At 36.1% G+C, this 15,711-nt stretch overlaps 1 protein-coding gene across 2 annotated transcripts in view; it reads left to right on the top strand.

The window, feature by feature from the left end:
• The window catches only part of ZFPM2 (zinc finger protein, FOG family member 2), a 443,439-nt gene that overhangs the window by 114,011 nt on the left and 313,717 nt on the right, over window positions 1-15,711 (top strand). The window lies entirely within an intron of this gene.

Here is a 15,711-nt window from a genome sequence, read left to right on the forward strand (position 1 = left end):
ACCCCTGCATGACTTTGCGGATCGCTCTCCGCTGTGGGTGAGGAAGAGAGAAACTCCAGTGGTGACTTTCGGGAGCCAGCATATATTTTTTTTCTGGAAAATATAATGCAAACAAAAATGAAGATACAATATATCTGATTATTATGTCATTTCTAATGTTACGTATGACACACACAAATGTTTGTTTTCTGTCTACTATAGTATGTTACAGTTACCGGGAGATGTTTTTGTCTTCTCAATTTAGGGAAGAATTCTTTTGATGAAAAAAAGGTGCAGAAAACTACTGAGGAGCATGACGCTGTCATTCAGGGTGCAGTTTTTCACTTTTAAGTGAAATTTATTTAATTTAGATGATTTGATAAGAATTTTCTTTTGTTGACATGGGAGAAAATGTTACTTTTTGTGCACCTATGAATATGTAAAAACTTTAAAAATGTGTCTTTAAGCAGGTATGTATGTGAGAAAAAATTTTGTATATATTACAAAATCAATAAAACATTTTTTAACAGAGTTCATTTTATATCTTCTGATGAATGAAATTCATTCATAAAAAACAATACTGTTGGATATTTTTTTTAAGGTAGAATGTTTCTTTCTTTCCCTCAATCAGGAGAAAGTATAAGGGATCATTTTATTGTTTTGTTGTTGTATAAAGTGGAGATGGCATCCGAATCTTTACCCCAGTTTTTGTCATTTGCGAAACATTATTGATATTTTCCAACTTCATTGAGATAAAATGGTGTGGGTTTTAGTGGTCATTTTCAAACACGTTAGAATGTGAGCTCTGAGTTCTAAGGGTTTAGGTTCAGATTCTGGATTTGCCACTCTTTTGCTGGACTATTTTTAGCAATTAGCTTACTCTCTCTGTGCCTACATCCTCATTTATAAAATGTAGGAAATAACATGTGTTTTATGAGGAGGCTATTAGACCGTCCACATAAAATGCTGATGGTCGTTATCATGGCTTTGGAATTGCTGAGTCTTGAAGCAGGTCCTATCAAAGTTCTTCCAGCATTTCTTAAAGCCCAGTCGTGGTATATCTGATACCACAAAGGGTAAACTTTGTACTGCTAGGCATCTAGTTTGCAATTATTGTTTAAGACAGGAGGTAATGATCCAGGTGTGATTTCAAGGCCTCCTGATTTTAAGGCCCTCCCACCCAATTTTGATAGTCACTCTAAGGACAATTTTCTCTAAAACTAGACCGAGTAATAGGATAAGGAAATTATCTAAAGAATTTGAGGCATAGAGCTGACATCATTTCAGACAGATCAGGGCTTACCTTCTTTTTAAAGAGTTTGATTGAAGACGGCTCCACAACCTTTCTTGATGGCTCAGTTCAGTAATGAATCAACTCCTATCTGAAGTGTCCTATTTTTATCAAATGCAAACTCCCTGTGCAAACTTTTTTCCCCTTGTTATTTACCTAAAGGGTACACTTAGTAATTGCTCGCATCTCTGTTAACTCCTGTGATCACGTGGAACCTAAACAACTTTTACAAAATCTATCTTACTTTGAAAACCTTCCTATGGTAAAATTCTTTAATGTTTAATGATGTGTGACTTACTTAAATCTTTGTCAAGTTCTTATGCATTTTTCACTATTTGAATGGACAGCTAGACCCGCACTAAGCTAGTAAAATTCGGGACAGTTAAAAGTCATTACCTCATTATTTCAGAATGTCTGACTTTCAAGTTTTAGGGTTTTTTCTTGCTCTTGATTTTTTTTTTCCTAACACAACCTTGCTTGGAATCTAATTCATAGGTACTTGTTAATCCAGTCTTCTTCCTTTTCATCTGTATTTGTCTATACTTCACTTAATATCATTTTTGCCTTCATTCAGTACCTCTTCTTTTCTTTCATTACCCTCATGAGTTTCATATTTTATCACCCTTACAGTATTTCAGTTTCCAAATACTCTTATGAATTTAATTATTCAGTAAGTAGTGATTATGTGCTAATTATTGTGAAAGTTGCTAGGGAGAAGTCCAAAAAGTCATAGCATAATGCTGTCTGCTCTCTTTTTGATTCCATTTCTCTCCTTTAATCTCTTTTAATTATTCATGTGTTGTTTAGGTCACTGATGCACTAATTAAGCATGTCAAGCTAGGAAGTGGAGAAGGGTCTAAACTATTTTCCAAAGAAAATGTACAAGTTATAGAGTCAGATCTGTATTTGAGGTCACACGCTGGCACTTGGGGCCTGGTGACCTCAGGCATGTTGAACAACCAGGGCCTCAGTTTCTCTATCTTTAAAATGGAAAGAATAACAACTACCTTGAACAATGTTATGAGGATGAAATTTGGAAGAGGTGATGTATAGGAAGTATCTAGCACACAGCTTGGAAGAGCATAGGATTTGCCAGATGTTAATGGTCTTCCCTTACTAGGACCTTTCATAATGGTCAACAGTTAGAATGCTGGCCCTGTTTTGAAAATAGCGTTTTACATCTCTGACTCTCTTAAGAAAAATCTTTGGAATCACATGCAGTGTAGAAGGAGACTTGGGGGAGAGAATTCAGAAAAGTCATTAGAAATTCATTGTTTACCTCCATGAAATGGGCACCTTAAAAGTCACACCTTACATCAGCTCTCATAATAATGCTAACTTTCTACGCTGTGTTATTAAAAACATGGTTACTTCTTTTTTACATTTGGGCGTAGTGAATGATTTGATTTCTCTGGTTTAATACTGAGTGGATCAAGGTCTTGCCATCAGACTTACAGCAGCTGTAATTGAACTTTCCAGGAGCTTAATAAAGGAACATACCACAATCCTCAATTTGTGCAAATAAGTACATGTACCCCAAATAATGTGTATTAATGAAAATATACACAGATATAAAATTTTCAGCAAGCAGTCATTTGGATTCTTTGACATGAACTCTTCAAGATAAGCATGTACTTTTATTTAAATAGATTTCGTGTTTATATGTTAAGTACTTGGAGCATTTTAATCAAAATAACATAGAAACTTAGACCCTGAATTGAGTATTTGGTAAATTAGTAGAATAAAATTGTGAATAATTTTATGTCACATAGAATATTACAGCTTGTTTCTAGATGAGCAATTTTCAACCTTTTTCATCTCATGGCACACATAAACTAATTACTAAAAATATATAAGCAAAAATTATTTTGCTGACCTGACCCCCCCCCCCAAAAGGTATAATTTTTATTCATTCACCCTGGATGACTATTGTGTTGGCTGTTGTCATTTTTTCTGTTTGTTTGACAGTGTCAGAGAAAAGAGATCAGTGCCCCTAAGTAGTCAGGTAATGCATGTTTTAAAAATTCTTGTGACACGCCATTTGAAAAATCGCTCTGTCCTACATTGGTAAATGGAAATCTGACTTTCTGTCAGAGGTAAATTATTTTTGGGCAGTGTAACAAGTGAAGAGAGCCAAAAATATTTTTTCATTTATATTATGATGCTGTCAGTTATTGATTGTGTGACTTTAAGTTATTATTTCACCAAGGCCCCAGTTTCCTTGTTTATAAAATGAGGCTAATAATAATAATACCTATCTCATTAATGATAAGCTTTATACATGCTCAATAAATAGCTCTTAATATTACTTTTAGTAATATTATGACATCATGACAGTTGCACCTTAGTAGCCGTGACAATGCCTTACAGATGAAAAACCCTCGTTAAACATTTGTACAGTGCATTGCCTTTGCAAAGAAATGTTGTTATGTAGATATCGCCATAGGATATCGACTATGTTCTGTTCAGCTAGAGTTGAAACATACATTAGCTAGAGAAAGTTGAGTGTAAATACATTTTCAGGAGGAGCTGCCTCGCATAAGATCAGATGTGCATACTTGTTGCACCTGGACTAGGTGTTGGCCCCAGAGTCGTAAGTAAGTCACCTCCCTCAGTTGCTGTTCAGCATCAAAGATGCATGCAGTTGGCTGGGCTGGGTCCACTCTGTGCCTTCAGTTAAACTAAGGAGATGCGGCGTGGTTTTCATACAGTAGAATGGTAGCTGGAAGACCCCCGTGAGGTAGAAGCACACACTAATGATACAGTATTTTTTTCTCTCCTTACTAGTTAGTCCAAAGAAGGGCTTGGAGATTACAGTTCTGATTTCGTTTCCTTTTTGATTGGGAAAATGTGGTAGATATAAGATCTGGGAAATGCCATTTGAAGTAAATTAACAGAAACCTATGAAACATAGTTAACCACAGATATAGTCTGACAGTGAGAAGAATATTGTGAGAAGCGGAGGAAATGGTAGAATGACTGTGTATTACTCTGACAGTGAATTGGTATTATCTCTGCTATCAGATAATGCAGTTATCATTAATTTTCACATTTGCATTTCAATCTTTGGAAGGAAATGACTCTTGCCGGATGAAGATAAGAGCTCTGTACCACTATAATGAACCATCATTTTATCCCAAAGCTTTGTGTCCATATGAAAATGAGGCAGGGAGGAGAGAGGGAGGGAGTGGGGGGAGGATATGGGGGGTCAGAAAAACATTATAACAAAGTATCAAAAATTGCTACAGACTTTTGAGCTCCTTATGACACAAGAGGGGGTCAAAATAAATCTTCTATAGTGTAGTTAAGTGGATATCGGATTAAAAGATGAAAGCCTTACTCATTGTAGAACAGAATACCATATAAACAGAGTAAAAAGTTCTCTTTATCTTATTCCCTAACTTCAGTTTGCATTCACATAAAATTAAGGCACATAGAAGCCCAACCAAAATTCTTTAAAAAAAGGTAGGTTGAAGGCAAAGTACTTATTTATGGTTTGGAAAGAGATGCCCTTGAGTTATAAAGAGCTGCATATAATATGCCAATTTTAATATTATTATTCTTCATATTTCTTCATTGGTATAAGAATGAGAATTAAGGATACTTAGATAACTAGTTGGAGAATTTGCAAGCACCTAATTAGTGTTCATAAGTTTAATTGAGAAATTCAAGTTAAAGGATAATGATTTTGAGATTAATTTTGAGATTAATTTTGAGATTAATTTTCTTTGGGCCTTACTTTGCAGTCATCTTTCTCCTTAAACATCATGCTGGAAGATGAATACAATGTCAAATTTTGTAAATATATCATGATCCCAGAAAAATATATGACAAACTATTTTTTCTTGTTCTATACCCAGCTCCCATGGCAAAGTTCATTAATCGACTGAATACAGCAAAAGCCCCCTTAACTAAATTACAGTTTCCATACTTTCTCTAAGACTTACTAATTGAGGCTGTTAGGGGTTGAGTTTTGTCCCCACAAAATTCATATGGTCAAGTCCTAACTTCTAGTACCTGAGAATATTATTTGGAAGTAGGGTCATTGCAGATGTAATTAGTTAAGACAAGGTCATGGTAAAGTAGTAGGGTGGGCCCTTAAAACAAACTGAATGGTGTCTTAAAAGAAGAGAAAAGTTGGAGAAAGAGAAGTACATAAGGAGGAAACTGTGAAGATGAAGGTGGGGGTTGGGGTGATGCTTCTACACACCTGGAATGCCAAGGAAACCACCAGAAGCTACGTGAGAGGCGCAGGACACTCTCTCACAGCCTCAGAAGGAACCGACCCTACTGATACCTTGATCTTGGACTTGAAGCCTCCAGAATTGTGAGGCAATGCATTTCTGTTATTTAAGTCACCCAATTTATGGTACTTTGTTATGGCAACCCTAGCAAACTTAATCATGAGGCCTGGAGCTAAAAGGAAATCATGAGTTACCACTTGTATGGTTGCAAATTATACTTCTTACTGTAATTTTTCATTGATTTTTAAATAGTGTCTTAGCCAATGAAGTATATTTGAGGGAAAAAAAAGATATAGTTAAGGTGTCAAACATGTTGAAACCTTTAAGACTGAATAAGGAAAAGTCACGAAAAAATTTTTAGGTGTGGACAAGGCAACTTTGAAGGATTAGGGGAAACTCATAAAAAATGCAGACAACTGTACTTGAACAACAATAAAATAACTGAAAAAAGAATAAAAAATATTAAAAGAAAACTACACTTAGGTGGTTTGGCAGGTGCTTTTATATCCTCACTCTGCTCTAATGAAACAACCTAGAAACTGTAGTTTAAGTCCATGGATGTCATTGATGTAAATGGCACACCGACCAGTGGCCTATAACACCAATAAATAGTCTAGGTCCTGTGTCATCAATTTGATTATTAAATATGCTTTCTGTATATTATCAGTTAAAATATAATGCTAACATTGATATTTAAAAAGAATTCCATTGCTTGGCTACCTTGATTAACTACTTGTTTGTGTCCAATGGTAGAACTTCTATTGTCTTTCCCACTGAGCCATAATTCAGCTTAGAATTCTTCTCAGCTGGGCACTCTGGGAAGGCACTACCAGTCTGTAGGCATTTGTATGTGAAACATCTTGACTCTCACTTTTATGGCCTCTCCTTAAAATGAATGCAGGAGATATTTGCGGGGAACAGGGATTGTGGACATTGATTGTTTTCCTTCACTCAGCATGTGCCTGAAAAGACACCTAAAAGAATGATTGACTTTCATATCTAGAAATTGAACAGAAGTAAAAACTATACATTTTGTGATTTTTTAAAAATCTTGTTCAGAAAAAAAGACTTAATTGGGCTCAAAAGCGTAAGACCAACGCAGGGGCATACATTAGAAGTACTTTAAAGATATGGAAAATAAACGCAAATACATAGAGACACATACACTTGGTATCAGTGAACCACATATTGGCACTAGAAGGCTATTATTGCTTATTGGGCGCCCTGCATTCAGGATTAATTGGTCATTTGGGGCAAACATTTACTTATTCAAGTATCCACTATATGCAGTGCCCTGTGCCAGACTCTAGAACATGAAGCAGCAAATAAACCAGAGTGGTTTCTGCCTGAGAGAGAGTTTGTGCCCCCCAGACAATGTAAATTGTGGTAACGATTTTTTTGATATTACAAATGTGATAGTTTTTCTATAGAAGAAACATAGATGATACCATAAAATATATTTTAATATTCAGGTTCAAACAAACATAAGGGAAGAGGGAAGAGGATGGTCAGTCTCCACATACCATTGCCCAGGTTCAGATGTTATCAACATTCTGCCAGTTGGGTTTTATCAGTTTGCTCTTAATCTGGGGGTGGTATTTTAAGGCACCTTGCTGACATCATGTCAATTCACCCATAGCTTTGGTGTGTCTTGCTGATAAATAAGATACTTTTGTTTTAAACGTAACGGCATATCATTATATCACATAAAATATACTAGTTAATATATCTGAAGCCCAGTTCATCTTCCAATTTCCCCAGGTATCTTTAAAAAAGAGTGTTTATATTTGGTTTGTTGGAATCAGGATCCAAACAAGGTTCCCATATTGGCTGATAGTATTCTTAAGTCTTTTTGCATCAATAGTAGTCTCTCTCCCTTCAACCCCTCTCCCACTTATTTGTTGAAAAAACCAACATGTATCTGGACTATTTTTCACAATCTAGATTGGGTAGATTATGTACTAGTGGTGTTGTGTAACATGCTTCTGTTTCCTGCTCACATTTCTTTTAAATTGGTAGTTAAATCTAGATTTTTGTATAAATTCAGGTTCAATATCTTAGGCATAAACGTTTGATTCTTTTTGTAATAGTCCCATGTGTCTTGAGAGCTTTTTGAAAAAAATTCCCAGTTTATCTTTTCTGTATTGCTTAGATTGGGTAATTAACTGGTTCTTTCCCCATCCACTCCATTCTGTTATTAAGCCCAGACATTGAGTTCATGTAATAGTTTCTAGGAAAGAGGGAGTCATGCCTGAGTTAAGTGCCTCTGAGTGGTCATAACTGAGACCTAAAGAATTGCCCTGAAATCAGTGCCATGCAGATATTAGTGATTTTAACTGGAACTATTTCAGTGGAGTTTCCATACCAGGAGGTGGACAATGTTAGGTTGAAGTGTTTTTGATAAATAAATATATAACATATTTGGGTTCTGTGAATCTGTTTATTAATACAATTATCCACTACCATTTACCTCTTATTTCTACCAGAGAATCTTTTATTCTGTAGCATTCTTAGAATAGCTTTTAACAGATAGATGGAACTATCATAAATTAATTAATAGATTTTTTTTATGAGGATCAAATGTGGCAAGTCTGAAAGTTTTTACATTAAGACTATTCTCAGACGAGTTTAGAGTTTCTGTCTCAAGTGGTGAAAAGGCCGGGAAGATGTGTAGTGGAGATGGTCGCACCACATTGGGAGTGTACTCAGCACCGCTGACTGTAAGTTGTGCTATGGTTAAAATAGTAAATTCCACATTATGCATATGTAATCACAATAAAAACAGGCTATATTAAAAAGAAGAATAGTTCAAACTTTAGAATTCAGGGATATGCTTCCAAAGAAATTTATACTCGCATACTAAATTATTCAGAACCAACTACTCATTAACTTTTATAAATTATTTTAAAGTTATTTCTTATTTTCTGCCCTTATCATTTCTTCAGGTTTTACATAATGTGTTTTTGACATTTGCTGTAAATTTTATTCTTTCAACATTTATTTCCCAATAGCTGGTTTACCTAATAATTTGTAGGGAGTTTTTGAGATTTATCACTTTTAGTGCAATCGATATCTAAATTTGAAAGTCATAAATAATAATTTACTATAAATTTGATATAGGTTAGAGATACTCTTCATGGTATCCAGACTGACAGCAGTTAATATTTTTCTGTTGTTGTATTTGTTGTTGTTTTAACCCCAGGACTACATTTGGGCCCTGGAGATTATTATGTCTTTGTCTTTATAATAAACTCCTGACCTTGTTTCTAAGATTGATACCTAGAGCTTGTAATGTATTTGCCTATAAACATACATGTGCTTGCCAAGTCTTATACTTCATCTCTTGTACCTTTGCAGTCCCACATTGAATTAATAAAATTAATTAGTTCAAACATTTATTAAGGACTTAACTGTGTACTAGACTCAGGATAAAAAGATAATTTGCACTCAAGACTACCTCCAAAAAGCTCATAGCACAAAGTTGAAGACAGAGAAATGATGAGATAGGATACATTGCTCTAGATTTCGTTGTAGAGGTGTTTACAGGATGCAGGGGTAGCAATCAGTGAGGAAGCTCATTTACCACCAAGTGGGAGGGGCGGTGGGGAGACTGCTGAGGGAGAAGGGAAGGGGTGCTGGTGCTGGTGGCGAGACATTATGCTGATGGAGGTGCTTGCAGAACTTGGCGGGAATAAAGGAAGAGATCTCAAGAGGAAGTGTCATAGTTTCTTGCTACCATTACCATAAGCTGATGAATGGAGGCACACAAGTCATGGAAGAGCATAAAGGAAGCCTGAAGAAAGAGACATCTGTCTCTGGCTTGGGAGATTAGGTAAGGCCTCTTTGTGAGCATGGAAACGTGCACCAATGGAAAACAGAAGAGGAGAAAAGACCACTGACATTGCAGGCAGAGGGAGTGCAATCCACTAGGCGTTTATACAAGTGTAAATTGTGGTCAAGGATCAGACCCGGACTGGCATTAGACACCTAGGCAATAGCCTATTGCAGTAGCTCTGGTCCAAACTCAGTAGAGATTCGGGTATAGTGAAAGTTGCCAGCATCATTAATGACTGTTTATGTTCTCTCTGGATGTGGTCTGAAAGTGGTGAAGGAGGAAGGAGGGCCCCTCCCCCACCTCCACCGAGACCCGAGAGTAGGAAAGCCGTCATCTGGGAAGCAGGCAGGGCAGCCCGGTCTCAGAGCCTCTGCCCTGAATGTTGGTTGCACACACGTGTTCTTCTGAGCAATATAAAAGCAAGAGTTTTCCTGTGGTTACATAAACAAAATGAACCTTTATTTTTATTCTGCAAGGAAGAATGCTTTATTCATGGCGAAAAAAATTGTAACTGTTTTATTCATTAAATTTAGTGATTATCATTACATTTATATCTCATTTGAATGTAAATATGGCATTTTATAAAGCATTTAACCACATATAAAGTACTTTTATTCACATTGATATGTATTGTAAGAAAATATTCTTTGATTTTAAAGAACTAGATATTTTTGAAAAGCCTAAATTATTCATTCATTAAAAATAGTAATTATGATTGTATGGCAAAATTAATTTCCTATAAAGTAGGTTTTTCTGTCTGGAAAATGGAAATGGATTATTTTAAGAACTCATACAACTTAAGGCTAACATTTCATGCCAATAATTTATGAGTAATATATGGTAGACTATTTTAGCACATTTTGAAACTAAAGAGGTTGTTAGTTAAATTTGCTTTCTGGATTTAACTCATTTTTTACTTTTATTTTTTTAAATATTTTATGTATTTATTTTTGGAGAGAGGGCAAGGGAGGGCGATAGAGAGGGAGAGAAACATCAGCGTGTGGTTGCCTGTCGGGTTCCTATGAAGGACGCCAACATCCCTCTAAAGGACACTTCCTTTTTCCTAATGAAGGGATTTCGCTGGTTACCTCCTTTAATTGTCGCAAGCCCACCTGCCTAGTGTATAGGTGGGGATGTTACCTGTTAAGGTAGTGAGGTAGTTTACTTAGTCTCACGCTGCCAGAACGTCAGGCTTATAGGGGCGGTAGGGGAGCAATCTGAGATAAGAAATGCTTTTGAATTTGGGTCTTCTGTTTAACAGCTCAGTGGACTTGGACAAATTCATCTTTTTTCCCCTTCAACTTTCTCATCTGTAAAATGGAAGTGCTGTTTACCTCCTTCATAGGGTTTTGGGAGCATTGCACAAGTGGATTACTGTGAAGAGTGTCTCACACGAAGTGCCATTTGAGGGCCGTAAGTGTGACTCACCATCACCACCATCATCATAACAACTTCATAGCCAGAAACTTTTTCTGTCTGAAATCTTGCCTTCAACCTCATTTCTTCTTCTCCATTGGATTTCTTTACGTTTTCAATGGCCAGAGAAGTTGTGAGTTTATATCTAACTTTTTCAGAAAACCAGGGTCTTCTAGATTCAACATCCTTGATTAGAATAAAACTTTCAGCCCTGGCTGGTGTAACTCAGTGGATTGAGCGTGGGCCTGTGAACCAGAGGATCGCGGTTCGATTCCCAGTCAGGGCACATGCCTGGGTTGTAGTCCAGTTCCCTGCAGGCCAACTCCCAGCAGGGGACACACAAAAGGCAACCATACATTGATATTTCTCTCCCTCTCTCCTTCCCCTCTAAAGATAAATACATAAATAAAATCTTTAAAAAAAAAAGAATACAACTTTCAGTTGAATATGAAGTGCTAAACTACTTTAGGTTTTTGAACAAATAATTGAGGCATTTGTTGATTATGCTCACGGTCTCTTCCACTAAGGATTTAGGGGGACATAAAAATGAATAATGAAGTCATAGAATAAAGTATTTAAGTAGATGAAATAAAACATGGATAGAAAAATAGCAGAGACAGAGGCAATATAATAGCAGGGCTGTCTAAACCATGGAGTTGAGGAAGTCACTCACAAAGGGCTCAACATCCCCATTTGTTCCCTGGACTTTTCTCTGCACCACTCTCTGGGGTTCAGAGGGCCTTGGGGTTGTTTTGAGTGGCCTTCCTTTCTTTCTTTCCTTTCCCCCCTTTTTTGGCACTTTCTCCACATATTTCTTCAGTCCTTCTTACCAAATTTTTCTCATGAGATTTCTATTCTCAGTCATTTTTATCTTTTCATTTTCTGGCCCATGCAAAACTGCTCAGTTCACTTTCTAAAGGAGAAATAAGAAAGGCAAACAAAAATAGACTTACAGATACAGAAAACAGACGGACAGATATGGGGGGGGAGGCTGAGTGAGGAAGGTGAAAGGATTAAGCAAACAAAAAAATCACAGACAAAGGATGGTGATTATCAGAGGGAAAGTGGGGGTGGGAGAAATGGAAGAGGTATGGGGGGGATAAATGGTGATGGATGGAGACTTGGTATGGAGTGGTAAACACACAATACAATATACAGTTGATGTATCAGAAGTGCACCCCTTAAACCTATATAATTTTATTAACCAATGTCACCCCAATAAATTCAATTTTTTAAAAAAGGATGTGCAAAATGTTACCAGATCCTTCCTTCCATGTTTTCAAAAAATTGCAACAAAGGCTACTTTCTGTTGTGTATGCTTTTATAAAAATTCCTTTAAAAATCAAATATGTGCTGATCATTATTTTAATAAAACCTTCCCTGAGTAAATCAATTCCATAGAATTGGAAAAAGTGAAGTTTGCAGTGAATGGGGCTTGATACTGGTGTTCAATAGAGAGCCATTTAAAATAGACCAATGCATAAGACATTTCTTGCAGTTTTCAATTTGTAAGAAAATGAATTCATTAGAGGGTATAAGGGAGAGAGAAATTTGTCAGTTGGAATGTTGGAGAATGCAGGCTCCTGATGAGACCAGCAGAGGAGACAGACTACGCGCACTGATGCAGATTAGGCCTCAGAAGATGAGGGCGTAAAAGGGATTTAATGGTGGGGTGGATTATAAAAATCCATGTAACAATGTTAAATAATTATAGTTCCAGCCGAGATCAAAGCAGGGCTGATTGAACGCCCTCAAGCTGTTAACATGAAGTATCTAGAAGGCGGGGAAAACCCCTGCCTTGGAGATTGGTCAGCCTGGGCAAGCAATGTGTGCCATCTGTAGAAGTTCCAGCTATGGAAGGCACCCATTGTGGAGGAGAAGGGATGGAGGAGGCAGCCTGCAAGGGAATTTCTGTGCCTGGAGCTTGATATAAGAAAAGGGACTTTGGGAACTGTAATTTGGTTGAAATTGCTAAAAAAAAAAATATGTGTATGATTAACTCTTTCCTTTAGAAGATGGAGAAATGGCATTTATTCATATACATTGCAGATGTCAATGGGAATTTCTGTAATTGATTTAGTTACTGTTCTTGAGTTTTCCCTTTGAGGAAAATTTTACTTTCACTGCGTATACCAGAGTGATAGTGATTGTAGGTAAGGTTAACTGAAAAATAAATAAATAAATAAATAAATAAATAAATAAATAAAGCAAGCTACTTTGTGGAAGACACATTTACTTGCAGAAGGAGCAAAAAACATCTTGACTTAATGGGAAAGAGATTCTATTACATTTGTGCATGTGGTTTTGTTTGATTTTCTAATGATCCCAAACATTATAAACTGTAGAATTATAAAACAACTGAAGCTAGTTATAAAATGAGAGAACCAATTCAGTTAACCCTAATTACAGTCTTTTTGGACAAATTTAATGTAGGATTATTTACCTACATCTCTTTATTTGTGTATTATATGATAAGAGAAAGAGGGAAGTGTAGTTTTACAACTTACAGAGGCATCTTTTATTTATTTTTCAAAAATGGAATTGTTTAATATTTTTAAATCACAAAAATGCAAAGCCAACAAATATTAAAACTGCATTTATAGAATCGTACTTCTGTATTTTGTTATCCAGTGAAAATGTGTGGTTTACATACATAGTTGAGCTGCATAGTTGACATAAAGAGACAAATTATACACTTCAAAAGCTAAATATTTGCAAATGCTTTTTTATGATACTGTATATTTTGGCTAGAATTTCACTCAGGAAGGATTAGAACATATTTCCGTAAACCACATGGCATTTCTAGCACAATGGTAGTTTTAAGATTCAGGCTGTGTCGGATTCAGCTAGCCACCCAATTTTAAATTTTGAAAACCTTTATGTTAGAAGATGAAATATTGATTTAAATAGTAGGCAGTAAATACACACACACTGCTTAAGAAATTGGCAATGACTTCTTAAAGGCAAATTGTTTTTGAATATCCAAATCTGGGTTTTTATTAGAGTAATTAACATTTTTTTTTCTAATTCAAGTACATTTACCTAAACAGTCAGTAAGGGTGTTTTAAGAATGAAGACTTTTTACTGCATGTGTCCTATCAGAGAAGATAACTGGTGTTACAGACAATGCCTAACCAATTCTGGGTGATTACGGCTTTAACACCATGGCTTCCCTTAAGTAGAGGTTTTATGGCATTACATTTATTTTTTAATATTTTAATATGAGTGCATTTTCTTTGCCAAACCAATTTCTATTTTTATAGGGGTACAGATGTGTTAGCTAAAAGATCTCTTCTCAGCTGTGGAAAACATTGCTCATATGTAAAGCATTATTTAAAAATCATTCTCATGTGGCATTGGTGAAGATGATAAACTATGGGATTAAACTGTTTAGTGAATATATTGAGTATACTTAAAAGGATTAAAACAATGACAAAAATATAAATTAAGGCAATTTCTGTAAGCAGCCAGCCAATTATTAGTCAATTTTATAGTTTCCCACACATTTTTATGTTTAGAATGTCAGTAAAGTTTGAAAGCTGGTTTTATAGGTTTAACAACTGAGTAATGTGGTTATTTTATTGACATTTCTTTTCATTGTACCTTTATATTTACTTGTCCACAAAACAGTGTTTCTCATTATTTTCATAGTTTTACATCACAGAAGGTTTATAAAACATAAAAGAAGGTCATTAATACTGAAATGTTTTTGCTTGAGGCTGTAATTTTAATATTTTTGTTGCTGTTTAAAGTAATATTATTTATCCCACATAAAATTACATACTTGAGACTAAATGCCAAACAAGGTTATTTTTAAAAATTGCCTTATGTTCTTATTTTGAGGAGGATTTTGAGAACGCAAGGGATGCCATGGCCGACGGTGAGTTTGGCATCACACAACAATCCTGAAATTATACTAAAGATGGAAAAAGAAAAGCCTAGAATGTCTCTTCATACTACACTAGATTTAGATCCTAGCTCAATGTTTCATTAATTATTAGTCGAATGACCTTGGAAACTTTGCTACTAGCTCTGAATTTTAGTCTGCTTGTGAAAATGATGCCTACATCATAGATGTGCTGTGCGAATTAAACAAGGTCAAGTGAACCGTTGTGTTTGTTCCCAGGCACAATGCGGGTCCGGGTAGTGGAGGACTGCAGTGGGAACCATCCAATCCCCTTTCCCGTTAAAGCCTGGTGGTGGCAAAGTTTGGGTGGAGGATGCTGACCTTGAGCTGACAATTCCTAAGTATATTCTTCATCCTAGCACAACTCTTTTTAGCAAAGTGAAAAGTAAGAATCTGAGGATCAGTGGTTTTCACTGTTTATGTTTCTGATCTTCAGTTCTTCCACTCGCAAATGAGGGTGCCAGTACCTTCTGCTTAGAGTGTCTGAAATAGAAGGAAGCACAATTTACATATGCCTGGATGCAGATACACTCAATTATTGAGAGTTATCACTGTTTTACCATTATGCTAAACATACTGGCAGGAACTAGCTTTGAAACATGCTAAGCCTAGTGGTTACTAAATATGTATTGAATTTCCATATATAATGGGAATCCTGCTGAGCAGTGAGAACACTGAGATCAACAAAACAGAAGCAATCGCTGGCCTCATGGGGCTTGCACTACGCAGTGACCATGTAAATACCGTTGAATCACCATTAAATCTATCAAAACATGTTTAAAGGTGTTTATTTTAATGATTATAGAAGTAATATGCTTGTTCTTATGGACTGTATAGTTTCTTGGAAGGAAAAAATAATTTGATCATCTCCTCAACCTCACTGTTTTTAGCTATTTCTTCTACCCTCAGTCCCGTCTTGAGGGCGAATCTCTCATTTCCCCATCAACAGTCTGCGTCCACCATCGCCCAGAGTCCTTATCTCATCATGCTTTGCTGGGCTCTCTTATCCACTCCTCACTGCTTGCTCCATCTAGACCAC

Source organism: Sturnira hondurensis, unplaced genomic scaffold, assembly GCF_014824575.4.
Source record: "Sturnira hondurensis isolate 20B ecotype Veracruz unplaced genomic scaffold, ASM1482457v3 Scaffold0006413, whole genome shotgun sequence".
NCBI lineage: Eukaryota > Metazoa > Chordata > Mammalia > Chiroptera > Phyllostomidae > Sturnira > Sturnira hondurensis.